The sequence below is a fragment of the Arachis hypogaea genome, chromosome 10 (assembly GCF_003086295.3).
Source record: "Arachis hypogaea cultivar Tifrunner chromosome 10, arahy.Tifrunner.gnm2.J5K5, whole genome shotgun sequence".
Taxonomy (NCBI): domain Eukaryota; kingdom Viridiplantae; phylum Streptophyta; class Magnoliopsida; order Fabales; family Fabaceae; genus Arachis; species Arachis hypogaea.
Genome location: NC_092045.1, coordinates 17,387,624 through 17,398,656, shown reverse-complemented (window position 1 = coordinate 17,398,656; position 11,033 = coordinate 17,387,624). Strand labels below are relative to the sequence as shown.

Genomic DNA, 11,033 nt, shown 5'->3' with positions numbered 1-11,033 from the left:
TATCAATAAGAAGAAAAAATAAAAAATATTGATATGAGTATTTTAGCTTTTTTTTTTTTGTTTTTTTATATTTAGTTAGTTTTTAGTATATTTTTATTAGTTTTTAGTTAAAATTCACTTTTCTGGACTTTACTATGAGTTTGTGTGTTTTTCTGTGATTTCAGGTATTTTCTGGCTGAAATTGAGGGACCTGAGCAAAATCTGATTCAGAGACTAAAAAGGACTGCAGATGCTGTTGGATTCTGACCTCCCTGCACTCGAAGTGATTTCTGGAGCTATGGAAGTCAATTGGCCGCTCTCAACGGCGTTGGAAAGTAGACATCCTGGGCTTTCCAGCAATATATGATAGTCCATACTTTGCCCAAGATTTGATGGCCCAAACCGGCGTTCAAAGTCACCTCAGAAATCCAGCGTTAAACGCCGGAACTGGCACCCAAATGGGAGTTAAACGCCCAAACTGGCATAAAGCTGGCGTTTAACTCCAAGAGGAGTCTCTACACGAAAATGCTTCATTGCTCAGCCCAAGCACACACCAAGTGGGCCCGGAAGTATTTTTATGTCATTTACTCATTTCTGTAAACCTTAGGATACTAGTTTTCTATAAGTAGGACCTTTTACTATTGTATTTATTTGGACTTGATCATAGATCTCTTCATTTTTATCTATCTTAGATCATTGGGAGGCTGGCCATTCGGCCATGCCTAGACCTTGCTTATGTATTTTCAACGGTGGAGCTTCTACACACCATAGATTAAGGTGTGGAGCTCTGCTGTACCTCGAGTATTAATGCAATTACTATTGTTCTTCCATTCAATTCCGCTTGTTCTTGTTCTAAGATATCACTTGTTCTTCAACTTGATGAATGTGATGATCGTGACACTCATCATCATTCTCACTTATGAACGTGTGACTGACAACCACCTCCGTTCTACTTCGATTGGGTGAATATCTCTTGGATTCGTTGTGAACCCGGGAATCCTTCGTGGATAGGCGAGCAAACTGATGGCGGCATTCAAGAGAATCCGGAAGGTTTAACCTTGTCTGTGGTATTCTGAGTAGGATTCAATGATTGAATGACTGTGACGTGCTTCAAACTCCTAGCAGGCGGGGCGTTAGTGACAGACGCAAAAGAATCGATGGATTTATTCCGGCCTGACCGAGAACCGACAGCTGAATTCCGCGTGCTGTGACAGAGCATATGCAATCGTTTTCACTGAGAGGATGGGAGGTAGCCATTGACAACGGTGAAACCCTACACAAGCTTGCCATGGAAAGGAATAAGAAGGATTGGATGAAGACAGTAGGAAAGCAGAGAGACGGAAGGGAAGGCATCTTCATGCGCTTATCTGAAGTTCCTACCAATGAATTGCATAAGTATCTCTATCTTTACCTTTTGTTTATTTTCGTTCATCACCATATCCATTTGAGTTTGCCTGACTAAGATTTACAAGATGACCATAGCTTGCTTCAATACTAACAATCTCCGTGGGATCGACCCTTACTCGCGTAAGGTTTATTACTTGGACGACCCAGTGCACTTGCTGGTTAGTTGTGCGAAGTTGTGTAATGCCATGGTATTGAGCTACCAAGTTTTTGGGGCTCATGACCGGGGATTATGAGAGTTGTGAAAAGTATTGTTCACAATTTCGCGCACCAAGTTTTTGGCGCCGTTGCCGGGGATTGTTCAAGTTTTGAGCAAGCTTTTGGTAACATCAGTGCCAAGATCCGGCAACAACACAGTTGGCGTTATTGCAGGATTGTTTGGACAACTGACGGTTCATCTTGTTGCTTAGATTAGGTATTTATTTTTTTTCGAAATTCTTGAAGATGAATTCTAGAGTTTCATGATGATTTGTTGAAGTCTGGCTGGCTGAGAAGCCATGTCTAATCTCATTGGACCGAGGTTTCAACTTATCATCACAAGAGCTTGTTGATTTCTATCAATCTTGCTTTTGGAGCAGTGATCTGCTAAGGCTTGGCTGGCCTTTGGCCATGTCTAGTGTTTTGGACCGAAGCTTTCTTTGAAAGCTTGGCTGGCTGTGAAGCCATGTCTAATTCCTGGACCGGAGTCTTAGACTAGCATTGCACTGATTCCTGGAATTCTCATTAAGAATTTTGATATCTTTTTCCACTTAATTTTCGAAAAACACAAAAAAATCAAAAAAATCATAAAATCCAAAAATTTCTTGTTTGAGTCTAGTGTCTCATCTTAAGTTTGGTGTCAATTGCATGCGTTCATTCATGTGTCTTAAGGATCTTCAAGTTGTTCTTGATGATTCTCGTGCTCTGATCTTTAAATTCAATTGACTTGAGTGTTTTGTGTGTCTCATATGCATTCTCATGTTGTTAGTGTCAGTAGTATACAAACTGCTAAGTTTGGTGTCTTGCATGTATTGTTATTTGATTTTAGTTGCATTTTGATTATTAAAAATCCAAAAATATTTTTAATTTGTGTCTTCTCAAGTCAATGATACAGAGAATTGAAGATTCAGAACATACAGCAGAGGAACTATACAGAAAAAGCTGGGCGTTCAAAACGCCCAGTGAAGAAGGACAGACTGGCGTTTAAACGCCAGCCAGGGTACCTGGTTGGGCGTTTAACGCCCAAAAGGGTAGTATTTTGGGCGTTAAATGCCAGAATGTGCACCATTCTGGGCGTTTAACGCCAGGATGGCTACAGGGGGAAGATTTGTTTTCAAATCAAATTTTTTCTAAGTTTTCAAAATCTTTTCAAAATCAAATCTTTTTCAAATCAATTTTTCAATCAAATCTTTTCAAAATCAATTTCTTACTTTTTCAAAGATATTTACTATCAATTAATGATTTGATTCAACATTTCAAGTATGTTGCCTTTTCTGTTGAGGAAGGTTTAATGTTTGAATCATATCTTTTCTTGTTAGTCAAGTTTTTAATTTTCAAAATCAAATCTTTTTAAAATGTTTTTCAAATCATATCTTCTCAATCACATTTTTTAAAACTAATCATATTTCTTAACCACATCTTTTTCAAAATAATTTTCAATCAGATCTTTTTGATTTCTAACTTCAAAATCTTTTTCAAAAATCACCTTAGTTCTTTCCCACTTTCATTTTCGAAATTAAGTAATGTTTTTCAAAAATGTTTTCAAAATTTTTTACTTAATTTTCGAAAATCACTTCCCTCCTTCTCACATCCTTCTTTTTATGGACTAACACTATCCCTTAATGCAAAATTCGAACTCCATCTTCTTTGATAAGTTCGACTTTTCTACTTCTGTCTTCTACTCTTCTTTTCCTCTGACACTTTAAGGAATCTCTATACTGTGACATAGAGGATTCCACATTTCCTGTTCTCTTCTCTTTCATATGAGCAGGAGCAAAGACAAGGGCATTCTTGTTGAGGCTGATCCTGAACCTGAAAGGACCTTGAAGAGAAAGCTAAGAGAAGCCAAAGCACAACTCTCTTTAGAGGACCTGACCGAATTCTTCAAAGAAAAAGAACACATGGCAGCCGAAAATAACAATGCCAACAATGCAAGGAAGGTGCTGGGTGACTTTACTGCACCTATTCCCGACTTCTATGGGAGAAGCATCTCTATCCCTGCCATTAGAGCAAACAACTTTGAGCTTAAGCCTCAACTAGTTTCTCTAATGCAACAGAATTGCAAGTTCCATGGACTTCCACTGGAAGATCCTCATCAGTTCTTAGCTGAATTCTTGCAAATCTGTGACACTGTCAAGACTAATGGGGTTGACCCTGAGGTCTACAGACTTATGCTATTCCCTTTTGCTGTAAGAGATAGAGCTAGAACATGGTTGGACTCTCAACCTAAAGAAAGCCTGGACTCTTGGGAAAAGCTAGTCAATGCCTTCTTGGCAAAGTTCTTTCCACCTCAAAAATTGAGTAAGCTTAGAGTGGAAGTCCAAACCTTCAGACAGAAGGAAGGAGAATCCCTCTATGAAGCTTGGGAAAGATACAAACAATTAATCAGAAAGTGTCCTTCTGATATGCTTTCTGAATGGAGCATCATAGGAATTTTCTATGATGGTCTCTCTGAACCATCCAAGATGTCTTTGGATAGCTCTGCTGGAGGATCTCTTCATCTGAAGAAGACGCCTACTGAAGCTCAAGAACTGATTGAAATGGTTGCAAATAACAAATTCATGTACACTTCTGAAAGAAATCCTGTGAACAATGGGACTAGTCAGAAGAAAGGAATTCTTGAGATTGACACTCTGAATGCCATATTGGCTCAGAACAAGATATTGACTCAACAAGTCAATATGATTTCTCAAAGTCTGTCTGGAATGCAAAATGCACCAAGCAGTACTAAGGAAGCTTCATCTGAGGAAGAAGCTTATGATCCTGAGAACCCTTCAATGGAAGAGGTGAATTACATGGGAGAACCCTATGGAAACACCTATAATCCTTCATGGAGGAATCATCCAAATCTTTCATGGAAGGATCAACAGAGACCTCAACAAGGTCTCAACAATAATAATGGTGGAAGAAACAGGTTTAGCAATAACAAGCCTTTTCCATCATCTTCTCAGCAACAGACAGAGAGTTCTAAGCAGAATAACTCTGACTTAGCAACCATGGTCTCTGATCTAATCAAAACCACACAAAGTTTCATGACTGAAACTAGGTCTTCCATTAGAAACTTGGAAGGACAAGTGGGTCAGCTGAGCAAGAAAATTACTGAACTCCCTCCTACTACTCTCCCAAGCAATACAGAAGAAAATCCAAAAGGAGAGTGCAAGGCCATCAACATGGCCGAATTTTGGGAGGAAGAAGAGGCAGTGAACGCCACTGAGGAAGGCCTCACTGGACGTCCACTGGCCTCCAATGAGTTCCCCAATGAGGAACCATGGGAATCTGAGGCTCAAACTGAGACCATAGAGATTCCATTGGACTTACTTCTGCCATTCATGAGCTCTGATGAGTATTCTTCCTATGAAGAGGATGAGTATGTCACTGAAGAGCAAGCTGCTAAATACCTTGGAGCAATCATGAAGCTAAATGACAAGTTATTTGGAAATGAGACTTGGGAGGATGAACCCCCTTTGCTCACCAAAGAACTGAATGACTTGTCTAGGCAGAAACTGCCTCAAAAGAGACAGGACCCTGGGAAGTTTTCAATACCTTGTACCATAGGCAACATGACCTTCAAGAAGGCCTTGTGTGACTTAGGGTCAAGTGTAAACCTCATGCCTCTCTCTGTAATGGAGAAGTTAGGGATCTCTGAGGTGCAAGCTGCAAAAATCTCACTAGAGATGGCAGACAACTCAAGAAAACAAGCCCATGGACTTGTAGAGGATGTTCTGGTTAAAGTTGAAGACCATTACATCCCTACTGATTTCATAGTCCTAGAGACTGGGAAGTGCAAGGATGAATCCATCATCCTTGGCAGACCCTTTCTTGCCACAGCAAGGGCTGTGATTGATGTTGATAGAGGAGAGTTGATCATTCAAGTGAATGAAGAATCCTTGGTGTTTAAGGCCCAAGGATACCCCTCTGACATCATGGAGAAGAAGCATGAAGAGCTTCTCTCAAATCAGAGACAAACAGAGCCCCCACAGTCAAACTCTAAGTTTGGTGTTGGGAGGCCACAACCAAACTCTAAGTTTGGTGTTGAATCCCCACATTCAAACTCTAAGTTTGGTGTTGGGAGGTTCCAACATAGCTCTGAGCATTTCTGAGGCTCCATGAGAGTCCTCTATCAAGCTAATGACATTAAAGAAGCGCTTGTTGGGAGGCAACACAATGTTTTATAATTAACTATTTTCTTTTGTTATTTTATGTCTTTTGTAGGTTGATGATCATGAGAAGTCACAAAATCAATGAAAAAAGCAAAAACAGAATGAAAAACAGGAAGAAAAATAGCACACCCTGGAGGACGCACCCACTGGCGTTTAAACGCCAGTGAGGTTAGCTGTTGGGCGTTTAACGCCCAGTCTGGCACCATTCTGGGCGTTTAACGCCAGAAAGGGGCACCAGACTGGTGTTAAACGCCAGAAATGGGCAAGAAGCTGGCGTTAAACGCCAGAAATGGGCACCAGCCCGGCGTTTAACGCCAGAAATGGCTCAAAACGTGATTTTGAATGCCATTTGGTGCAGGGATGACTTTTCCTTGACACCTCAGGATCTGTGGACCCCACAGGATCCCCACCTACCCTACCACTCTCTCTCTCTTCTTCACCCATTCACCAATCACCTCAATACCTCTTCCCCAAAAACCCTTCACCTATCAAATCCCATCTTTCTCTTCACCACTCACATCCATCCTTCATAAAACCCCACCTACCTCACCATTCAAATTCAAACCACTTTCCCACCCAAACCCACCCTCAAATGGCCGAACCCTACCCTTCCCCTTCTCCTATATAAACCTTCCTTCACTCCTTCATTTTCACACAACATTCACACCACTTCTCCCCTTCTTGGCCGAAAACAAAAGCCATTCCCTTTCCCCTCATTTCTTCTTCTTCTACTCTCTTCTTTCTTCTTTTGCTCGAGGACGAGCAAACATTTTAAGTTTGGTGTGGTAAAAGCATTGCTTTTTGTTTTTCCATAACCATTTATGGCATCCAAGGCCGGAGAAACCTCTAGAAAGAGGAAAGGGAAGGCAAAAGCTTTCACCTCCGAGTCATGGGAGATGGAAAGATTCATCTCAAGGGTGCATCAAGACCACTTCTATGAAGTTGTGGCCTTGAAGAAGGTGACTCAAAAGGGTGAATATCCGGAGATCCGACATGAGATCCGAAGAAGAGGTTGGGAAGTTCTTACCAACCCATTCAACAAGTCGGAATCTTGATGGTTCAAGAGTTCTATGCCAATGCATGGATCACCAAGAACCATGATCAAAGTGTGAACCCGGATCCAAAGAATTATCTTACTATGGTTCGGGGGAAATACTTGGATTTTAGTCCGGAAAGTGTGAGGGTGGCGTTCAACTTGCCTATGATGCAAGGAGATGAACATCCTTACACTAGAAGGGTCAACTTTGATCAAAGGTTGGACCAAGTCCTCACAGTCATATGTGAAGAGGGCGCCCAATGGAAGAGAGATTCAAGAGGAAAGCTGGTTCAATTAAGAAGGCATGACCTCAAACCCATGGCTAGAGGATGGTTAGAGTTTATCCAACGCTCAATCATTCCCACTAGCAACCGGTCCGAAGTTACCATAGACCGGGCTATCATGATCCATAGCATCATGATTGGAGAAGAAATAGAAGTTCATGAGGTTATAGCCCAAGAACTCTATAAGGTGGCGGACAAGTCCTCTACCTTGGCAAGGTTAGCCTTCCCTCATCTCATTTGTCACCTCTGTTATTCGGTTGGAGTTGACATAGAGGGAGACACCCCCATTGAGGAGGACAAGCCCATCACTAAGAAAAGGATGGAGCACACAAGAGATCCCATTCATCATGAGATCCCTGAGATTCCTCAAGGGATGCACTTTCCTCCACAAAACTATTGGGAGCAATTAAACACCTCCCTAGGAGAGTTGAGTTCCAACATGGGACAACTAAGGGTGGAGCATCAAGAACACTCCATCATCCTCCATGAAATTAGAGAAGATCAAAGAATCATGAGGGAGGAGCAACAAAGACAAGGAAGAGACATTGAGGAGCTCAAGCACTCCATAGGATCTTCAAGAGCAAGAAAGAGCCGCCATCACTAAGGTGGACCCGTTCTTTGATTTCCTTGTTCTTTATTCTTCTGTTTTTCGAATTTTATGCTTATGTTTGTCCATGTTTGTGTCTTGTGATCATTAGTGTCTTAGTGTCTATGCCTTAAAGTTATGAATGTCCTATGAATCCATCACCTTTCTTGAATAAAAACGTGCTTAATTGAAAAGATAAGAATTGCATGAATTTTGAATTTTATAACAGTTTAATTATCTTGATGTGGTGGCAATGTTTTTGTTTTCTGAATGTATGCTTAAACAGTGCATATGTATCTTGAATTTGTGGTTCATGAATGTTGGCTCTTGAAAGAATGATGAAAAAGGAGACATGTTACTGAGGATCTGAAAAATTATAAAAATGATTCTTGAAGCAATAAAAAGCAATGAAAAAAAAAATCGAAAAAAAAGAGAGAAAAAAAAAGAAAAAAAAAGAGAAAAGAAAGAAAAGAAAGAAATAAAGTTGTGATCCAAGGCAAAAAGAGTGTGCTTAAGAACCCTGGACACCTCTAATTGGGGACTCTAGCAAAGCTGAGTCACAATATGAAAAGGTTCACCCAATTATGTGTCTGTGGCATGTATGTATCCGGTGGTAATACTGGAAGACAGAGTGCTTTGGGCCACAGCCAAGACTCAATAAATAGCTATGTTCAAGAATCATCATACTTAACTAGGAGAATCAATAACACTATCTGGATTCTAAGTTCCTAAAGAAGCCAATCATTCTGAATTTCAAAGGATAGAGTGAGATGCCAAAACTGTTCAGAGGCAAAAAGCTAAAAGCCCCGCTCATCTAATTAATACTGATCTTCATAGATGTTTTTGGAATTCATTGCATATTCTCTTCTTTTTATCTTATTTGACTTTCAGTTGCTTGAGGACAAGCAACAATTTAAGTTTGGTGTTGTGATGAGCGGATAATTTGTACACTTTTTGGCATTGTTTTTAGTATGTTTTTGGTATGATATAGTTAGTTTTTAGTATATTTTTATTAGTTTTTAGTTAAAATTCACTTTTCTGGACTTTACTATGAGTTTGTGTGTTTTTCTGTGATTTCAGGTATTTTCTGGCTGAAATTGAGGGACCTGAGCAAAAATCTGATTCAGAGACTAAAAAGGACTGCAGATGCTGTTGGATTCTGACCTCCCTGCACTCGAAGTGTATTTTCTGGAGCTACAGAAGCCCAATTGGCGCGCTCTCAAGGCGTTGGAAAGTAGACATCCTGGGCTTTCCAGCAATATATGATAGTCCATACTTTGCCCAAGATTTGATGGCCCAAACCGGCGTTCAAAGTCACCTTCAAGATTTCCAGCGTTAAACGCCGGAACTGGCACCCAAATGGGAGTTAAACGCCCAAACTGGCACTAAAGCTGGCGTTTAACTCCAAGAAGAGTCTCTACACGAAAATGCTTCATTGCTCAGCCCAAGCACACACCAAGTGGGCCCGGAAGTGGATTTTTATGTCATTTACTCATTTCTGTAAACCTTAGGATACTAGTTTTCTATAAGTAGGACCTTTTACTATTGTATTGAGACATCAAGAGGTAGCTATCTTCATTTTTATGCTATCTTAGATCATTGGGAGGCTGGCCATTCGGCCATGCCTAGACCTTATGCTTATGTATTTTCAACGGTGGAGCTTCTACACACCATAGATTAAGGTGTGGAGCTCTGCTGTACCTCGAGTATTAATGCAATTACTATTGTTCTTCCATTCAATTCCGCTTGTTCTTGTTCTAAGATATCACTTGTTCTTCAACTTGATGAATGTGATGATCCGTGACACTCATCATCATTCTCACCTATGAACGTGTGACTGACAACCACCTCCGTTCTACCTTCGATTGGGTGAATATCTCTTGGATTCCTGATTGCACGATGCATGGTTGATCGCCTGACAACCGAGTGCTCGCCTGACAAACGAGCCAACCATTCCGTGAGATCAGAGTCTTCGTGGTATAGGCAAGAACTGATGGCGGCATTCAAGAGAATCCGGAAGGTCTAACCTTGTCTGTGGTATTCTGAGTAGGATTCAATGATTGAATGACTGTGACGTGCTTCAAACTCCTAGCAGGCGGGGCGTTAGTGACAGACGCAAAAGAATCGATGGATTTTATTCCGGCCTGACCGAGAACCGACAGCTGAATTCCGCGTGCTGTGACAGAGCATATGCAATCGTTTTCACTGAGAGGATGGGAGGTAGCCATTGACAACGGTGAAACCCTACACAAGCTTGCCATGGAAAGGAATAAGAAGGATTGGATGAAGACAGTAGGAAAGCAGAGAGACGGAAGGGAAGGCATCTTCATGCGCTTATCTGAAGTTCCTACCAATGAATTGCATAAGTATCTCTATCTTTACCTTTTGTGTTATTTTCGTTCATCACCATATCCATTTGAGTTTGCCTGACTAAGATTTACAAGATGACCATAGCTTGCTTCAATACTAACAATCTCCGTGGGATCGACCCTTACTCGCGTAAGGTTTATTACTTGGACGACCCAGTGCACTTGCTGGTTAGTTGTGCGAAGTTGTGTAATGCCATGGTATTGAGCTACCAAGTTTTTGGGGCTCATGACCGGGGATTATGAGAGTTGTGAAAAAGTATTGTTCACAATTTCGCGCACCACAGGGTATTAAGAATTTCCCAGGATCTTGTTTCTTTTGAGGTAGAGTTTGCTGAACCCATGTATCAAGTTCACTAATGAGCAAGGGAGGTTCAGCTTCATGATGGCACCTAGATATTGAGCAACTTACTCTCCAGTTACATCTTCGTCCTCTTCAGAGGAAGAATAATCTTCAGAGCTCATGAATGGCAGAAGGAGATTTAATGGAATCTCTATGGTCTCTATATGAGCCTCAGATTCCTTTAGGTCCTCAATAGGGAACTCCTTCTTGTTTGAGAGACGTCCCAGGAGGTCTTCCTCACTAGGATTTTTTTCTTTCTCCTCCCTTGTGCATTCGGCCATATTGATTACATCAATGGCCTTGCACTCTCCTTTTGGATTTTCTTCTGTATTGCTTGGGAGAGTAATGGGAGGAGCTTCAGTGACTTTCTTACTCAGCTGGCCCACTTGTGCCTCCAAATTTCTGATGGAGGACCTTGTTTCACTCATGAAACTTAAAGTGGCCTTAGACAGATCAGAGACTAAATTTTCTAAATTATAGGGGCTCTGCTCAGAATTCTCTGTCTGTTGCTGAGAAAATGATGGAAAAGGCTTGTTATTGCTTAGCCTGTTTCTTCCACCATTATTAAAGCCTTGTTGAGGCTTTTGTTGATCCTTCCATGAGAAATTTGGATGATTTCTCCATGATGAATTATAGGTGTTTCCATAAGGTTCACCCATGTAATTTACCTCTGCTAT

The 11,033-nt window shown here is 41.0% G+C and overlaps 1 non-coding gene across 1 annotated transcript; it reads right to left on the bottom strand.

Annotated features, from left to right (window-relative positions):
- Nucleotides 1-3,884: 3,884 nt before the first annotated feature.
- Nucleotides 3,885-3,992, bottom strand: LOC112719219 (small nucleolar RNA R71). Its single transcript, XR_003161530.1, has one exon. It is a non-coding gene; the product is annotated as a small nucleolar RNA R71 (small nucleolar RNA).
- Nucleotides 3,993-11,033: the final 7,041 nt, after the last annotated feature.